This window comes from Phocoena phocoena, chromosome 10 (genome assembly GCF_963924675.1).
Source record: "Phocoena phocoena chromosome 10, mPhoPho1.1, whole genome shotgun sequence".
Taxonomy (NCBI): domain Eukaryota; kingdom Metazoa; phylum Chordata; class Mammalia; order Artiodactyla; family Phocoenidae; genus Phocoena; species Phocoena phocoena.
Window position 1 is genome coordinate 61,752,107 of NC_089228.1, and position 18,981 is coordinate 61,771,087.

The following is an 18,981-nucleotide window of genomic DNA, read 5'->3' on the forward strand; positions in this document are numbered from 1 at the left end:
AATGAAGCATCTTTTGAAGAGTTTCTGTGGGAAAAGACCTCACAATAAATCATTGGTTAGAAATAGGCTAGTTTCTCACTTCTATGTTAAGGTTTAAATCTGAGGAAAGTTGAATTTGCCTGTCAGCCTTAAGATAAAAATATAAGAAATGTGACCCAAACCCTGGGGAACATGAATTCATTCAGTATTCTCTTGGTCAGGAACACTTGGGACTCTGAAATTGAGGAAGAAAGAAGCTATAAAATAGAAAGATTATCTCCAAACTCTCTTGGACTGCACTTTTGTGTATACTTGTAATTTTCATTCTTGCATCTTTACCTGGCAATGTGAGGGTCTTATAGTTGGACCTAAGAACATTCCCTCAGAAATAAAACATGCAGATAATCCAACCCAACTAGAATATAAGTCAAATTTCCTTGGGTTTTTAAAGTGGCTTACAAAAATATCCATTATTGGTGCTTGGGCTTTTAAGGGGACTTATAAAAATATCCATATTGGTGCTCAGCTGTGATATTAAGCTTTGATAGTATTTAAAGTTATAACTGTAAGCAGGACTTAGACATTCTGTTTTCTTAAGGGTCTTTCATCTCCAGAATTGCTTTGGGTGTTCAATTGCTTTTGGGTGCTTAGGGCTCTTCCAGTTGACAGCAACAGAAACCCAAGCCAAATAAGCATAATGAACACAAAAAGGGTTTACCCGGAAGTAAGCCTAGTTTCAGGACCCTTGGGCTTGTTGCGTTAGGTTCATTCCTTTGTGCAGTAAATATTTGTTTGTACTTCTCATGGGAATGCATTTTGCTATCCAGTTCTTCATATTGGAAAATTATTAAATATTCATTGATATGACCCATGAAGAAACATATTTACACGACAACGGACTCTAACAGGAATGTCTGAATTAATGGATGAGGGAATGTGGGAAACGGTGAACATTCCGAGACGTTCATGTCTTACCTGAATTCAGTAGGATTCAGTTATTGAATGAAGGCATTTATTTTCTTCTGATTTGTATTTTACTTTATTAAAAAAATTTTAAATTGGAGTATAGTTGATTCACAATGTTGTGTTAGTTCCTGCTGTACAGCAAAGTGAATCAGTTATATACAGAAATATATCCACTCTTTTTTAGATTCTTTTCCCATGTAGGCCATTACACAGTACTGAGTAGAGTTCCCTGTGCTAACAGTAGGTCCTTATTACTTATTTATTTTATATATAGTGTATATATATCAATCCCAATCTCCCAATTTACTCCTACCCCTCTTACCTGCTGGTAACCATAAGTTTGTTTTCTACATCTGTAACTCTATTTCTGTTTCATAGATAAGTTCACTTTACCCTTTTTTAGATTCCTCATAGCGATATTATACAATATTTGTCTTTGCCTGACTTACTTCACTCAGTATGACAATCTCTGTTCCAATCATGTTGCTGCAAATGGCATTATTTCATTCTTTTTTATGGCTGAGTAATATATCATTGTATATATGTACCACATCTTCTTTATCCATTCAACTGTCCATGGACATTTAAGTTGCTTCCATGTCCTGGCTATTGTAAATAGTGCTGCAGTGAACATTGGGGTGCATGTATCTTTTCAAATTATGGTTTTCTCTGGATATATGCCCAGGAGTGGGATTGCTGGGTCATATGGCAGTTCTACTTTTAGTTTTTTAAGGAACCTCCATACTGTGTTCCATAGTGGCTGTACCAATATACATTCCCACTAACAGCATAGGAGGGTTCCTTTTTCTCCACACCCTCTCTAACATTTATTTTTGTAGATGTGTTTGTAGATTTTTTGATGATGGCCATTCTGACATGTGTGAGGTAATACCTACAATGAGGTATTTGATTTGCATTTCTCTAATAATTTGTGATGTTGAGCATATTTTCATGTGCTTACATAGGCAGGACATTCTTTGATATAAATTACAGCAAGATCCTTTTCAATCCACCTCCTAGTGTAATGAAAATAAAAACAAAAATAAACAAATGGGCCCCAATTAAGCTTAAAAGTTTTTGTCCAGCAAAGGAAACCATAAACAAAATGAAAAGACAACCCTCAGAATGGGAGGAAATATTTTCAGAAGAAGCAACCAATGAGGGATTAATATCCAAAATATACAAACAGCTCAATATCAAAAAAACATACAACCCAATCAAAAAATGGGTGGAAGATCTAAATAGACATTTCTCCAAAGAAGACATACTGATGGCTACAAATGAAGGCATTTCTTTGTGAAGGTTCTCCCCTGGGGAGAAATTAATTCACACATTCATTCAGCCCAGATTTATTGAGCACCTACTATATTCCAGGTATGGGTCTAGCTGCAGAGGATGAAGCTGGGAGCAAGACCAATTCCCTGTCCTCTTAGAGCTCACCTTGAGACAGATGCAAGACACAAGAATGACTTGTTAGTAAAATTTCAGATAGAGATCTGTTGAAAATAAAGTGGGGTGAGGGGATGGGAATGGTTGTGAGTGGCTCCGTCTGGAGGGGGCAGGAAGAACTTTCTGGAAGGGACATTTGAGACATGAATGAAGAGAAGCAGGCACCTGTAATAAGGTCTGGGACAGAGTTTTGGAGGCAGAAGAAATAGCAAGTGAGACTAGAACTCAGTGCTGTGGATAAGGAAGGGCAAAAAGTCCCATGGGGGGCGGGGCGGAGCAGCGTGAGAAGTGGGGCGAGTGATGGGTGAGAGCCAGCTGGGGCCAGAGCACGTTGGCGGGGAGGGGAGGGCGGCGGGTCTAAGCGCATGATTGTTAAAGAACTTTCTGGCTGCTCTGTGACCGATGGACTAAAAGGGGCAGAGCGCAGAGCATCCCCTTATCGGTCACCTTATTCCAGACCTTCCCTGTCACTCCTAAGTCCTCGAAGGTAACTGCCTATTTGAACATGAACTTCCCCTCAGGTTTTCCGGCAGCTTAGGTCAAAGGCAGGTCCACCAGTCAGCTACTGGGCGGACCAAGTGACTGACCCTGGAGTCCAGAGGCCGGGCAGGGGGCCTCCTTGGATCCACGCAGGTGATGCTCTCAAGGTCCTGCCTCCCGTCGTCGCCCTCGTTCTTTCCATCTCTGGGTGGCCTTGACCTCTCCTCCTTCCCCGGAGTGCCTCAGCCCGCTTCTCCCCAGTCCTAGCGGGAGGAGAACTGAGCTGACTTCTACCAGGGTTCCCTAGGAGCTTGCACTGAGAATCCAGATCCAAAACCCACCCTCTGGCCGCTGCCCTCGGAAAGGGGGCGGGTGGGGGCGCGAACCTTATCTCGGGCTCCGCCTCCAGGGGCCGGGAGTGTCCCTCGCGCGCTGCACCGGCCGCCGCGGGCAGACAGACTCCGGGCTCCGGGAGGGCTGCTGATCCGCTCTAGCCCAGGTCGTGTTCGGGCCGCGACCGTTCACTCCCGGGACACCCCGGGCCCACGCGGAGCGCGTAGCGGCTGCGACGGCACACCTGACAAGGGACGCGCGCCAGGTAAGGTGGCACCTCCTCCTCCAGTGTCCTCGCCCGAATAACAAACAGGGGACTCCAGGCTGGCCCTCTCGCGGCTGCAGTTTCCAGTTTGCACTCCCGAGGGTGCAGTTTCTTCCCGCGCGCGCGCGCGGAGGCGGTGGGTGAACTGCGAGGTAGAATCCGCGCCCAGGCTGGAGGCTGGGACGCAGGATTTGTCTGGCAAGGTTACTGGGTGGTCATATAATCTTGGGAGCCTGTCTGGGTTCTGATTTCTGTTTGGAGTGTTTGGACTCTGGGAATGAATAATGCGCGGTGATTTACACCCCTAAGCTCAACCCCCTGGTCCTCTGTCGGTCTTTCTGGAAGGGGCTCTGTTGTCCACACGTGGGGCGCGAGCGCACGGGGCGATGGGCTGCGCGGTGCCCCCGAGGCTCTTTGAGGCTGCTGCCCAGGAAGCTCACTCAGGGGAGCTTAAAAAAATCTGGTGCTGCGGCAGCACCCAGATCAATTAAATCAGAATCTCCAGGAGTGGGGCTCAAAACTTCCCAGGTGATTGCTAGGTGGAGTAGTTTGGGAACCAGTGAGTGAGAGCCGTGGTTTTCCAAGGAAGGAGTGGGAGGGTTTCTGGACAGCAGCGGCAGTGTCACCTGGGAACTTTTAGAAATGCAAAATCTGGGGCCCGCCAAGGAGGCCTAGACCCCCTGAATCTGAAACTATGGAGGTAGGGACCCAGACCTTTGTTTTTTCTTGGACCGTGCAGGTGATGCTAGCACTTGCTCACTTTTGAGAACTCAGGGCTGGATCTCAGTGGAGGAAAGGGCAGACACCTTCGAATTCCCCTTCAGAGGGAGGAGGGAACAGATCCGTTTTCAGAAAATCTTGGGTATTCATCAGTAGGATTTTGCCCATATTAAAAAAAAAAAATACCGTGGACTTTGGAGGATCCTATAAAGGGCAGAGACTTAGCCATCATCTTGAGCAATGTTTTGTCATAGAGAACTTTTTCTTTTTTTTTTTTTAGAGTTGAAGCCAAAGAAGAAATGTACCTAAGAATCTCCTGGCTGTAATAACATGAATGTTTGGCCCCTGATTCGATGCTCCCCATCACCCCTGTCATCAGTGCATGCTACAAGGCTCATATAAAGTATTTTTTTAAAAAGAAATTGGAGGTTTCAGGGATTCATGCCAATTCTCCAGAGTGAAAGGGAATTCGGCATTGCAGGTCTCTGTACTCTCTGAGTGGCTCCTTTTTTTTCTTTTTTTAAAGGATCTTTTTTTTTTTTTTAGATGTTGGGGGTAGGAGTTTATTAATTAATTAATTAATTTTTGCTGTGTTGGGTCTTCGTTTCTGTACGAGGGCTTTCTCTAGTTGTGGCAAGCGGGGGCCACTCTTCATCGCGGTGCGCGCGCCTCTCACTATCACGGCCTCTCTTGTTGCGGAGCACAGGCTCCAGACGCGCAGGCTCAGTAGTTGTGGCTCACGGGCCTAGTTGTTCCGCGGCATGTGGGGTCTTCCCAGACCAGGGCTCGAACCCGTGTCCCCTGCATTAGCAGGCAGATTCTCAACCACTGTGCCACCAGGGAAGCCCTCCTTTTTTTTCTTTTAACAGAGATCTGAGATTTCAAAATTTTGGCAAAAAAGAATTCCAGCTCTTCCTAAGTCATTATTACAGAAATAGAATGACTTTGCAAATAGGCTTAAATGGATTCAAAAATCTGACGTTGGATAAAAAAGCTAGAATATGCATGACTGTGGTCCTAGAACATGTGTGCTGGGTGAACACTGCTCAGTGTACAGAGACTTCCTGTGCAAAGAACATTTATTTTCCGTGCCAACTTGTAATGGGGTAGAGAGACCTTTAAGGGACAGGTCCTAAGCTTGTGTTTAGATGCTGGGGGGAAATATAGGTAGTGGTGAGGACTAGGAGCCTGGATCTGAGGCCCAAGCTGCAGGTTCAAGACCTACTCTTCTGCCTTTCTGTACTCTGGGGCAGTGGCATAACTCTGCGAGCCTCACTTTCCTCATCTGTAAAATGGGGACTGCAGTAGTACAATGCATACTTCATAATTCTCATGTTGTCAGAGTTAAAGGAAATAATGCTTCCAGCATAGTCAGTGAAATATTTATTAGCTCAAAATGTGCGCACGCACGCGCGCACACACAAAACAAAACAAAAACCTAATCCCCAAACACTTTGGAATGAAAACTGTGTTGATAACATGGTCGCATATTTTATCTACACATATTTACATACGAACCTCACCCTTAGAATTTACAGTTTTTCCTTCTTACTAGAATGTGAACATATGGATGTCCTCCAATTATCTTCCTAACTTTATGACATGTTTTATATAGAACTTTTTAGAAAAATATTTTTAGTAGATTATCTTCAAGTCAACAGCCCAGTTATGTATCTACTCATTGTCTGTGGTAAAGAATTTTACCATCTGGTGGAATTGATAATCTAGTCACATTCAGATATAAATAGTCTTAAAATCTGGCTCTCCAGAGTATCATTCCTTATAAAAGAAAATTCAAATGGTAGGCATGGCATGCAGTATCCCCCAAGAGAACCAGTTTAGAAGTACTAGCTGGTGTTTCCTAGGTAATTGAGAGGGAGAAAGAAATGAAACCTTATTCAATTACATCAAGGTTTGTTCAAGAAATGTAAAAGAAAGCAAATTGAGGACACATCAAGGGCTAAACTGGCAAAAAGGGTAGGTGAGGTAGTTCAAGTGTCCTTTTCCTCCTTAAATGCAATAATTTCAAAATGCTTCAAAACCACATACAGAAAAAGCAGTTTGATTGGAACTGATCTGGATGATCCTCTTAGGACCAAATAGTTCTAGTAAGAAAAAAAATTATGGGTATTAATTCCAAAAAAGATGCCAAATGATTCTGTACTTTGAAATGAGTCTTGATTCACCTTTAATTTCAGTTATAAATTGAATATTAGATTTCTAACTTAGGGTGCTTTTTTAGGACTCATCTCCCATCTCTAAATGTAAGAGGTTGTACCCTTGCAGTTTCCAATCTTCTGTGACTTCTAGAAGACTAAACATAATACAAGTTTCAGCATATAAACATCTTAGTAACTCCTCCATTCAGGAAATGAGGTCTTCATTAGGACACTTTTAAAATTACAATGTAATATTATTAAATTCAATATAATAAGAATGTAAGGTTATTAAATGAAATGTAATTACAATTTAATGTAAGTAGGGTTTTCTCTTAGGCTCACTATGTATGAAATGAGGAGTGCCTCTGGGCATGAAAAGGGAAGATCAGAGGCACCTCTCTTGATGGAAAAAATGAAGACTGTGGAAGCCAATTCAAAGGCTTAGTAATCAAATTATGTATCCTGGATAATTTAACTGAAGAGCTGAGCATCTGTGATGTCGCAATTCAGCGACAAGATGTGGCAGCCCAGTGAGTGGTCAATTAGGAATGATCACTACTGCAATGCCCCACAATGATTTTGTGATTCTCCACTTGAAGCCACAAATCCTGGGGCAGAGATAATCAAAAAGAAGTTAGCTAATTGCATTTATTTTTCATAATTTGGCTCACTTGGAAAGATCTTGATGGCTTTCATTTCAGTGCATTTATTTTGAGGGCCCCATTTGTTCCAAAGTTGATGGTTTTACCACTAAGGCCAATCTGGAAAGTCTTGTGAGTAAAAACAAATCACAGGAAAGGGCTATATGTTTTTATTTTGTATTTATTATCTTTGGATTATATTTCTCAGCATGCAGTAGTGATTCTTTAGTTTGATTCATTAGCATTCTTGTGGGAAACAAGTTGAAATATTTATTTCTGGCAAGTGATCCAGTGTCACGCAAAGAGAATTAGCCATGGAGGCTGAGTTCTCGAACTTTCTCCATCTCATGGTAAAGGACACTCACTCTCAATCCAAAATGCTAAGCCTTGAATCCTTACTCTGTCACTTACTAGTTGTTTGAACCCCAACAAGTTGCGTAACCTTTCTTTACTTCCGTTTCCTCATTAGTAAAATTGGGGTAATGGTACCTACATCAGTGGGATTATCATGAGGAGTCAATGAGTTAATGTCTCTAACGTTCTACCAACAGTGCCTGGCTCACAGTCAAAGCTTAATAGGAATTTGTTATTCTTTCACCTTGGACGTTAATTAATAGTTTAAGCTGAAGCTCTCTTTTCTCTTTTCACCTCCGAAAATTGGATCCTGAAAAGGCAGTCCTAATTTAGGTTATGTTCATTTGATGCTTTTTCTGTTTTAGCTAGTGGGAGAATTTGCTTCTGAATAAGTGAAGTCCTTCAAGTTTCTCAGAAAATAATACAAGCTTTTGAACAACATTCTAAAGCTTCCCAGATGCTGCTGCTGCTGGCTTGAGACCACACTTTGAGAATCACTGCTTCACTCCACAATTTCCCAAACTGGACTGCACACTGGAATTACCTGAGATCAGTGTTCTAGCATGTTGATCCTCAAACTGATTAAAAAGTTAATCAGTTGGGTTAATTTATTGTGAAAGTAGTAATCATGTGCTTTGAAAAAGAGAGGCTGTGTAACAGTACACATTAACTGTATACATGGAATTCCCGTATACTGATAGAAGTTTTAGGGATATTAGAATTTGTTTAATCTAAATGAGGAAACAGGGTCTTGGAGACCTCATTCTTGGCTAAGGGCTCAGGAATAGTCAGTGGTGGCACCAGATGACAACAGGTTTCCTGTGTTCTACTCTGTACATTTTTCATTCAACCACCTTGTCTTCTGAAAACAGGTGATGTGACAGAAGCACATAATGCAAGATAGGGTGTCCTGGGAATGCTACTCACCTGCCTGTCTCCCTTGATCCAGTTTGATTACAGGGTTATTAATTGAAAAGCTTTTCTAAATGAAAAACCACTGACACCAATATGGCCAACTTGTAAGAAAATAAACCTATAGCTATCAATTGTGAAAAGGATGATTTTTTTTCCACTAAGTTTACCATTTCTAAGGATTCAACTGAGTTTTACCTCTTTGCTGTTCCTTTAGCATTTTGGCTTTTACTAATGAAAAACTCAGAGATATCTTTGAAAATTTCAGGAAGCATTGAGAATTTTCTCAAGTCCAAGTTTGGTGACCTTCTGGGAATCCTGCCAGTTGCTTGTGTTTGATTCACTGTTTAATTTTTGTTTTGACTTGTCTTGTTTTGATCTAGGTCAATATAGCCATGATTGCAGTGTTATGTTACCCGTTAACTGTTTGATTTTACAGTTACTGGTGTCAAGAAGAAAAGATTAAGGACCAACAATATTTTCTTTTTAAATTCAAAGTGAAAAGAAGTTCTAGTGAAGTTTGAGCTTTATAGGAAGTTCTTCTAAATATATTTTTCAGAAATTTAGTCTTTTAACTTTTTATTAGGTAACTTTTTATTAGGTAAATAAAAACAAACACTCGGAATATATGTCTTATATTTTTATGTTAACTTTCAAATCCACATGTGATTCAATGATTGAAACAACTTATTGAATTACATACTTTTAGAAATGGTAAACCTTGCTGTTTATGTATTTTTCTACTTTATTAGGAAGAGAGAGTTTGATTCCACCTCGAGGGCATGTCTAGGCACATACCAGTACCCAGAATTAGATAGAATGTTAAAGATAAGGCAGGGAGGAACATTCTTTGTAAGTGTTCAGTCAATTATCACAAAGTGCTGAAGTGCCTACCCAGTGCTTGGCTATCCCAGGGGGATTCAGAGAAGTTGCTATGTTTGGTTTAGTAAGTCTATTAATAGCCAATTGGCAGTTTTCTTTTTTAAATGGAAAAATCCCTTTAATATATTATATAAAAATAACATTTTGTACATATTTTTTAGTGAAAAAATGTATAAGGCAAAAATGGTTTTGATTTAAATTTAGAAAAATCAGCAAGCATGGCATGATGTGTCACTTTGTTTCTTCTCAAATCATTTTTGATTCCCATTTAACATAATGTCCTGAAGCAATCTTTAGAAAGGGTTGAATATGAATTTTAAAAAAATCTCTTGAAATACAGTTGATTTATAATGTGTTACTTTCAGTTGTACAGCACAGTGATTCAGTTATGTATATGTTCTTTTTTAGATTCTTTTCCATTATAGGTTATTATAAGATATTGAGTATAGTTCCCTGTGCTATATAGTAAATCCTTGTTTATTTTATATATAGTAGTGTGTATCTGTTAATCCCAAACTCCTAATTTATCCCTCCCCCCTTTTCCCCTTTGGTAGTCATAAGTTTGTTTTCTATGTCTGTGGGCCTATTTCTGTTTTGTAAAATAAGTTCACTTGTATCATTTTTTTTAGATTTCACATATAAGTGATATCATATGATATTTGTCTTTTGCTGTCTTACTTCACTTAGTATGATAATCTCTAGGGCCATCCATGTTGCTGCAAATGGCATTATCACATTCTTTTTTATGGCTGAATAATACTCCATTGTGTATATACCACATCTTCCTTTCCATTGATACACGCACCCTAATGTTCAGAGTAGCACTATTTACAATAGCCAAGACATGGAAGCAACCTAAGTCTCCATCGGCAGATGAGTATGATTTGAATTTGTATCTTGGCAAGAAGTGGAGAGGTTATCCCAGAGAGAGGCACTGCAGAGAAGAGAAACACCCACGATCCTGAGAATGCAGGCAACTCTGTTACCTCCCTGTAGAAACTCCCCCTTTCCCTCGGGCAGTTTGCCTTTCCATCCTTTCACAGTTCCTTCGCTTTTCATTCCCTGTTCAAATCACTTGTTAAACAGCACCTCTGTACTAAGGTTTGAAATGCGGGAGAATGAAAGAGGCACTGTGGGGGGCAGTGATGCCACAGTAACTGTCTTAGCTAGAATGGTCTAGGCATTTCCTACTTAGGTCCCTTTGGAATGAGGAGGGAGCAGAGGTGAAAAGTAAAGGTGGGATTCAGAGCTCTTGATGGGATGTGGAGGCACATGGAACGTTATTCAAACTCCTATATATTTAGTGGCAGCAAGCATGTCAGTGTGGAGTGTGAGCAAGGAAGTACCCACAACCTAAGTTATGTGTCATTTCTGTTCTACTGTATGAGTAACGGTATGGTAGAATAGTATTTATATATGAAGTACTAAATAAATAGACACCCTCATTATTTCCAAGAAGGCTATGGACCAGGAAATGGGAAACCTGGTTTCTCATTCCAGCCCACCACCAACTTACTAAGTTGGTAGCTTATCAGAAAAACCTGCAGTAAGAGAGAGCTGAGAAGGTGTGATTGTAAAGGCTTAGTCTTATTTCATTTTGCTGTTCACATATTTTTCTTTTTCTTGGTGAAAAGCACCATTTGAGACCATCATGGAACATGTCAGGAATAGCAGATTAGAGCATCTGTGCCCAGAGTTTAAATCAATGTGCAGTAGCATCCTTTAGGGAATTAGTCTCCTGAGAAATATAGCATTCATTCCTAAAATTCTTATAACAATGTTCTTGAATGTTCACTGAAGATGGACATTACTGTGAATGAGAAATAATGAAATAACAGATCTTTTTATTTCAAGAAAATTGTATTTTCCTTTTCATGAGGCCTAAACACATTTTTTTTGGCCTCCATATGGGAATTATGTAAAAAATATTCATTGGTCTTTTCAACACTTGAAAAAAAATTTCTGATTCTTTCTTAATTATGGGCTTTGTAAGGGGAATCATGTTTATATGAGTAACCAAATTATATTTTTGAGCTCAAAATTGCATGTTTCCCAAAATGTTAACAGTTGCATTTGGGAGGTAGCATGATAGATATTTTCTTTCCTGCTTTTCTTTGTTTTCTCTATTTTTTAATACATATGTATTACACTTATAATGCAAAGATAAATGCATGACTACACGCTTTGTAGAAGGAAACATATGAAATGGTAATTTTGAATTCCCATACAAATGAGAGAGAATGATGTTACAGTGTGATTCATTTATGTTCTTATAATTCACAAAGTACCTGTTGTGCCAGATGTACTTTGAAATACCAGGCACACTAATAACAGTAAAATCTGGCTAAAATGACACAAGTAATTTTTCTTAAAATCAGGACATCACTTTATTACTCCTTGTGAATGCCAAAAGAATATTATGTACTCTAATACCTTAAAGCCATTGAAGATTATAGCTGAGATTGGGGTGGGCGTTATGTAGTTATGGCCCTGACACTTGGTACGTGTGTGACCTTGTGCATGGTTTTTAACCTTTGAGAGCTTAATTTGCCCATCTGTCAAGAGAGGATCATAGGACCTTCTTCATACTGTGGTCAGGAGGAGTAAATGGAATAATGCACATGAACCCTTTAGTATAGTGCCTGGCAGGTAAAAGTCCTCAAATTTGCTCAAATTATTTATTATCATAAGTATTCTCCCTACTTCTAAGCTTGTTCACACGTGTGATTTGGATATCTACCTTGTGGAAAAGGGATTGTTTCTTCAGATGAGGCTATCCTCTGGGCAGCCTGGGTCATGGAGGAGAGGCAAATCCAGATTTTTACCCTTCTCCACTTGTGCTGGGAGATGCAGGGGAGGGTGTCTCCTGAAGCTAGCAGTGTGCTAGGGGCGATGACAGAGGCTTTGGAGAGCAACTCCTATGACTCTAAGTGCTGATTCTGGAGTCTGGGAGTCTGGCATCCTTTGCCATATGGCACGGTCCCTGGTCACTGCGATTGTTGTGGGAGGTTGAGGGTGTCCTCAGGTCTGTCTTGCAGCTGCAGGTGGTTTTTCATGAGCTCCTGGATTTTAGCAGTTGAAGAGGTCTCTTTGGTCAGGACCCTGGATTGTCCATCTTAGGCTCTGGGAAAATCAGAAGATCGCTTTGTCTCTGGGCAGAGTTTCAGTACCCATTTCCCTCCTCAGCCAGGGGCCTTTGTGCAGCTGCAGCCCAGACTCTGGTGCATCTGTATAGGATATACATTAATTCATCTGTCTGGCAAACAGTTTCTCCAGCTCTTTGTATAGATTAATCTAGATCCTAGGGATGCAGCAAAAATGAGACATGATCCCTGTCCTCAAGGACTCACATTCTGTTTGTAAATTTCCCCATGACTGCTTGGTAGGTCAGGGTTGGTTGTTATACCCCAGAGCTCCTAACCCTAGTCCAATGTTGCTCCCAGTAGAGTGCTTCAAGGGAGGTGAAGTGGTTGACGTCATATGTTAATTGCTCCCACACCCACTAATCTGAAGGTTTATTATTAGGGTCCCTGGTTGGATCTATGTTTTCCTCAAAACTGCGATGAATTTTACATATATAACGTGCATCAGTAAGTTTCTACAAAGTGTTTAGACTAGGCACATAGTCTACCAATCCAAAAACTAAACTAAGCAAAAAACCATGATGAACTGAATTGAATTGACTGAGGTTTGACAGAAGGAAGTTATGGAGATACTGGGAAAATCAGTCTCGATTATTTTTAGACTACACATGTCAGAGCCCTGGAAAAAAGTGTAAATATTTTTGAGCTCTGATTCTTCTCTATTAGTTAATTAAATGAATGTCTGGCCAGTTACCAATATAGGATATTGAGAGCCATTTGTGCATCTGTGTTTCCTTAACTGTGCCTCGAAATAATTTTAATTTTTAGCTGGATAGTGTAATGTCACATCGGACACTTTTTGGCCAGACCTATTACTTCATTAAATGCTAAGCTTGAGTAGGGCAATGAGTTTGTGCATTTTAAATGTTTCTACGTTGTGTCGGATAAGGCTGCCAAGTTGAATTCCACATCTTCCTTCTAGTAACCTGCCATGTTTTAGATCTTTGGGCCTAAAGCAGTCTAAGTAAGACTAGTGAAGCAATTATGATTTCATATTTTCAAGCTTGATATGAATACGAATGACTTTAATTTAAAAATAAATGTGTGCACACTTTCCCCTTTATCCCCTCTTCCAGTTTTTCCCCAAAGATGAGCACATATCATAAAGGTAGCTGCAAGAAGAAACTTTTTCGTTTTTCTTTCTTTCATCGTTTTCATATTGCCAATCCTTAGGCAAGGCCAATCTACTTTACTCAAGACAGTGTCCTCAAGGAATCCGATTGTTACAGGACGGCAATCTTCCCAAAATTCAGTGAAAAGGAGACATAGCCCTGCTTCTCCAGAATGTAAGACTTTGCTACTATTACTCTAGACTCTAGAGAATTTCAAATTTTGACTTTTTTTTTCCTTCAAAATCTTTCTCCTGGGATTTCCACTTTCTCAGAGCTGTCTATTGATATGTGCTAAGGCAAAAGGGAAGACGGTGTATTTTATTTTCCGCAAAAGCAGCGAGAATGGGTTTCAGTTTCTATAACCATTGTCTTCATTAGGGAGTTGGGAAGTTTTAAATGCAAAATAAGGAATTTTGATATATCAAGAGGGCAGAGGGGAAACAAGAACTCCCAAGGAAGCTGTTACTGTGTCTTTCATCCCATCACAAGGAGCTGTTGATAACTATAAAAACGTTGATTTTGTGCTATATGGGAAAAAAGTGATGAGTCAGCAAGTTAAACTTCAGTGGCTCCCTGGGTACCGAGTAGACTGAGGTTGGCCATGGTCCCAGGCTGCTTATGATATGGTTGGGAAATGGACTATTTCAAATGTAATTTTGGGGGGCAAATAAGACTCTGTAACTGAGCTCCAAATGGTCTAATAGTGGAGGTAGGCACCTTGGAAGACATGGTCTGTTTTTGTCATGATTTGCTTCATGGAGGATGTATGGCTTGAACCTGCTCTTGAAGTGTGGTTTAGTTTACACACACACCATAGTCAACCTAAATCATAGGGTTGGAAATTATCTTACAAGTAATTGTTGTTTATAATACAAATGTTGTTTATACCAATGATGCTTGATGCGTTAACCTCTCCCTATAACAAAACTGATGAGCACATGATCTCCAGTCTTGTCGGCCCTCCCTGGACACATTGAGTTTTGATTCTTTCTGGCCATTGGTTGCTGAGTAGAAAGGGTGTAGCCCTGTTCTTTTCTCACTGTAGCCCAAACTAATTTTTGGCAGCCAGCTCACACTAATAACTTCAGTTTATCATTAGCTAAGGACTTTTTTGTCTCCTCAGCTCTCCTGCTGTTAGACCAACAGATTCCTTTTAAGCATTCCACAATCCAGATTTTGGATCCCAGAATTTTTATGTGTTTCTTTTGAATTTTGTCTTATTGCTGTTGTCCCATTATTTATCCAGGTGAGATCTTATCCACAGGCTTTCATTCAGTCAGAGATCTTTCTCAGCTTTGCTTTGTCTAGAAATTTGATTTGCAGGTCATCATTTTCCTCGCTTGAATTGTGAATAACCAATAAACTGGACAGGGCGCATGCCAGAATTCTAAAACATCCCACTAGAAACCTCCTACATCTGCTGTTACTCTCCATGGGGGAGCCATTTGATAAGTTTTATATCCAAATTACATTTATGTGCTTTTACTTTTGAAATACCATTAAGTACAGTATTCTACAGGTCATACTGTACAGCACAGAGAACTCTACTCAGTATTCTGTAATAACCTATATGGGAAAAGAATCTGAAAAGGAATGAGTATATGTATATATATATAACTGAATAACTATGCTATACACCTGAAACTAACACAACATTGTAAATCAAATGTACTCCAATAAAATTTTTAAAAAATTAAAAAAAATGAAATAAAAAAAAGTACAGGTCTGTTAGATGTGATTTATTCTTGGCACTTGACAAACATCGTGTAATGTTTAGGACTCATTCCTTTTGTAAGTTTTTGTAAGTGCGTGCTCACAAACAGGAGTGAGGCTTAGAATATCTAGCAACCAGAAAAGCCAGGGCATCAGCCTCCCAGCTTGGGCACAGAGCAGTCAGAAAAGATGGCAGGGCAGCACTGCTTCCTGCCAGCTGACACTATTTTAAACCCTCAGCCTTGGGGGTTTACCAGAGGCATATGTGCTCTTGACCTTCAGAGCTATTTCTTTTCTCCTTTCTTTAAGTTCCTGATGTTTATTAGTCAGACCCTGAGCACTGGTTTATATTTCATAAATTAAAATGTGTTGTGAAAGAGGCTTAGAACTGAGAATGGGTATGGCTTGTTTAAGGAGCTTGATGGGAAGAGAGGGCTTAGAGTGGGGAGAGTAGGAAATGAGATATTTTGGTACATGGGGCCTGAAGCCCTTCCATAGAAAGTGGTCACTGAAGCAGTGAGGGTGTCTTTATTTCTGGGCAAGGGGCAGTGGCCAATTGGCTGAGCACAGATCTGTTAATCACAGGCCAAAAAGTCCAGAAGAAGAAGACAAATCAAGACAAGGGATATCTTTCAAGAGATCACTGAAGAAAAATTGCCAAGGGCACTGTAAAAGCATTGATTATCTCAAAGTAGAATAACTCTTGTGGAGGGTATGATCTTAAACAGAGGGAGATAAAGGAGCAGGGTATGGGGTGTGGGTGAGGGAAGCCATTCATTTGGGAGATAAGGAGATCATTGATATTCAGGTGAGCATTTCCATTGGTGATGAGGATATAAGCACAATTTTACTGGCTTTTAGAAAAAAATGAATGATGAGATTTTGAAGCTGTAAGACGTGTATAATAATTGCTTGCAATGTATGGTCAATGGAAAACAGTAGGGAAGAATCTAGAAGGGGCAGATTTAAGCAGAGAAACATACCTTTCTGCCTTTCTGGTTACCATTACAGTTTCGTTGTTACAAAATATTCCTTCATTAAAGAGAATACTTAGTATGTCAGTGTGAATGCACATTTCCCCCTTAAGTACCATACCACACTTGGAAAACCTTTGTGGCTCTATTATTCAAGTGCTAATTAAGTTGCAGAATATCCTCCAAGTAAACGTACAAAGATTTGTGTTCCTCCAATTTTAGAAATATTCAGTCCTGGCCATCTCTGAATCTGTGAAGGGGAAGGGATTTTGAATATAAAGAAGAAGGAGCGTATGTATGAGGACACACTGGAGAAGCTGTGGAAAGTTTTCTGTGGGCCATTGTGAATTCCAAATATGACCTTCCAGATGGTTCTAGGCTATCATTGTACCTCACTTTAATACCTGAGCTACAAAGGGGAAAGGGGGGTGGGGAGAGGGATAAATCAGAGGTTGGGATTAACAGATACACACTACTATAAAAATAGATAACCAACAAAGACCTACTGTATAGCATGGAGAACTATACTCAGTATTTTGTAATAACCTATAATGGAAGAGAATCTGAAGTTATCTATATCTATATCTATCTATATATCTCAATCTCTGTGTTGTATGCCTGAAACTAACATGATATTGTAAATCAACTATACTTTGATAACAAAATTAAAAAAAAAACCGAAGTTAGAGAGCTCTTCTTCCATAACATTTGCCTTGTATTTATTTTATGGAGTTGGTATTCTTATTAAAAGAAATATGAGAGGGAAGACAAAGGTTTGTAACACATTATTCAGGTTATTGTCAACTCATTCACAGAGATGATACATTTAATAGGGGAGAGCAGAGTCTGGCATTAACTGTGGACTGGTTGGTGTGCATGTTGTGGTTCCAGGCTCCTCAAAAGTGTCTGCGTTGAGCTGTACAATATCAGTCAGTTCCCATGTAACCAGCATCCATTTCTCTTTCTGTCTGGTGGCCTGAGGGTCTGAGAGTCTGAGGTTCATTTGGTTGGTGGATCTGTCAGTTGGGTTATCAATTTCACTGCCTCTTTATCTTTCTTTCTTTTTTTTTTTTAGTAAAAGTATCTCTAGAAGTGTTTATTATTGTACTATTTGTATAAGATATAGAAAATATCCTAAATGTTCAGTACTAGAGAGAAGGTTGATATTTGCATTGATTATGCAACAGCATTAAAAATGATGTTTAACAGTAAACATGTCTTTAGATATAATAGGTAGGAAATAGTAAACAAATTAATATACAGAAATGTTCATGTCAAAATATTCAGAGAAAAATGGATACAGTTTTAGAACCTATTTCTTAGGAAATGGATCTTTTATAAATATGAAATATTCCTTTCTTGGCCCTGTTTAATACTTTTTTGCCTTCAATTCTATTTTACGTTGTGTACCTATTTAGTTTTATTAGCATTTGCCTAGTGAATTATTTTTCTGCCTCTTTATTGTCAACATTTTCTGTCACTGAATTTTAGGTGGGTTTCTTGTAAGAAACCCATATATAGGTGGACTTAAAAAAGCCCACAATCTGAAATATTTCTGAATTCTAAAGAGTCAAATGTAACTCATTGAATTTTGTTATGATTGCTAATATGTTTGAACTCTTTCTCTGCATCTTACTTTATGTTTTCCATGTTTAACATGCTTTCTTATTCTTTATTATGATTGTAACTCTTAGTTTTTCTGTCTTTGTTTGGAATTAATTTTACTTCATTTTCTTCCTCTACCAGTTATTTCTGGAAGTTATATTCTTATTTATATAATAGTGATTACTATTACATTTCTTTATATCAACTAAAACTTGTATTTTCCTACTAATAGCTGTTGGTATCTATCCCCCTCCCCCAAGATAACTTACTTGTTCTATTTACATGATTTTTATCATCTTCACTGCACTCCATCCCCCATTCCACAACCAGCTCCCAGTTTGAGGGCTTGTGTTTTATTTCCAGAATGTTATTAATATTTTTCTGGTAACGATTTTAGACTGAAGTTTATTTTGAAGGAATGGTTAGCAGAGGCCAGCAAATTTTGTTGATTTAAAAAACATTTCTGTCCCACAATTAGCTCTTAGTTTTATCTTCTTGTAATTTTTTTGAAGAGAGTGAATAGGCAGTAGAGTTTTGAAGAGTTCAAATGTTCAAAATATCCAAAAATGAAAGTTTCTTTGGTTAAGTCCAAACCTATTTCCTTCAGGTACAGCAGAAACCAACACAACATTGAAAGTAACTGTATTCCAATAAACAAAACAAAAACCAAACAACAACAATAACTATTTCCTTCAGAACTTTGAAGATTTTGATCCATTATCGTTTAGCTTCACTTTTGTGATAAGAAAACTCTAGAAATCTGAATTTTGTTCCTTTTAGATATCTTCCCCATTCCTGCCCCCTACCACTCAGCCTTACAGAACCTCTTAGGATGTTTTGCTTTATCCTTTGAATTATGATTTTTCACCAATATTTGTATAAAAGGTCTTTTTCCTCCCCATTCAAGAAATTTGGTGCTTGTGAGACCCTCTCAATCTGAAGATTCAAATTTTATTTAGCTCCAAAAGCTTTTATTTTACCTTTTCTTCCATTATTCCTACTTAGGTGTCATTGCATTTTTTTTACTTCTGAAAACTCTTTTTTAATATTTTGTAAGATCTGTGTCCTTTGCATTGTGGTCTGGTAGAATTCTTCAGCTTGGTTTTCCATCTAGCTACTTCCCTCTTCAATTATTTTCACATACATCTCTGAATATATTAATATTCATATTCAAATATTCTTATGCATATCTCTAAATATATGAATAACATTTAAGCTAGTCTGTCTTCTTCAGACTGTTATTAACTCTTTCTATGGGTGTTAGTTACTACACCTGCTGAGTTTGTGGGCTTCC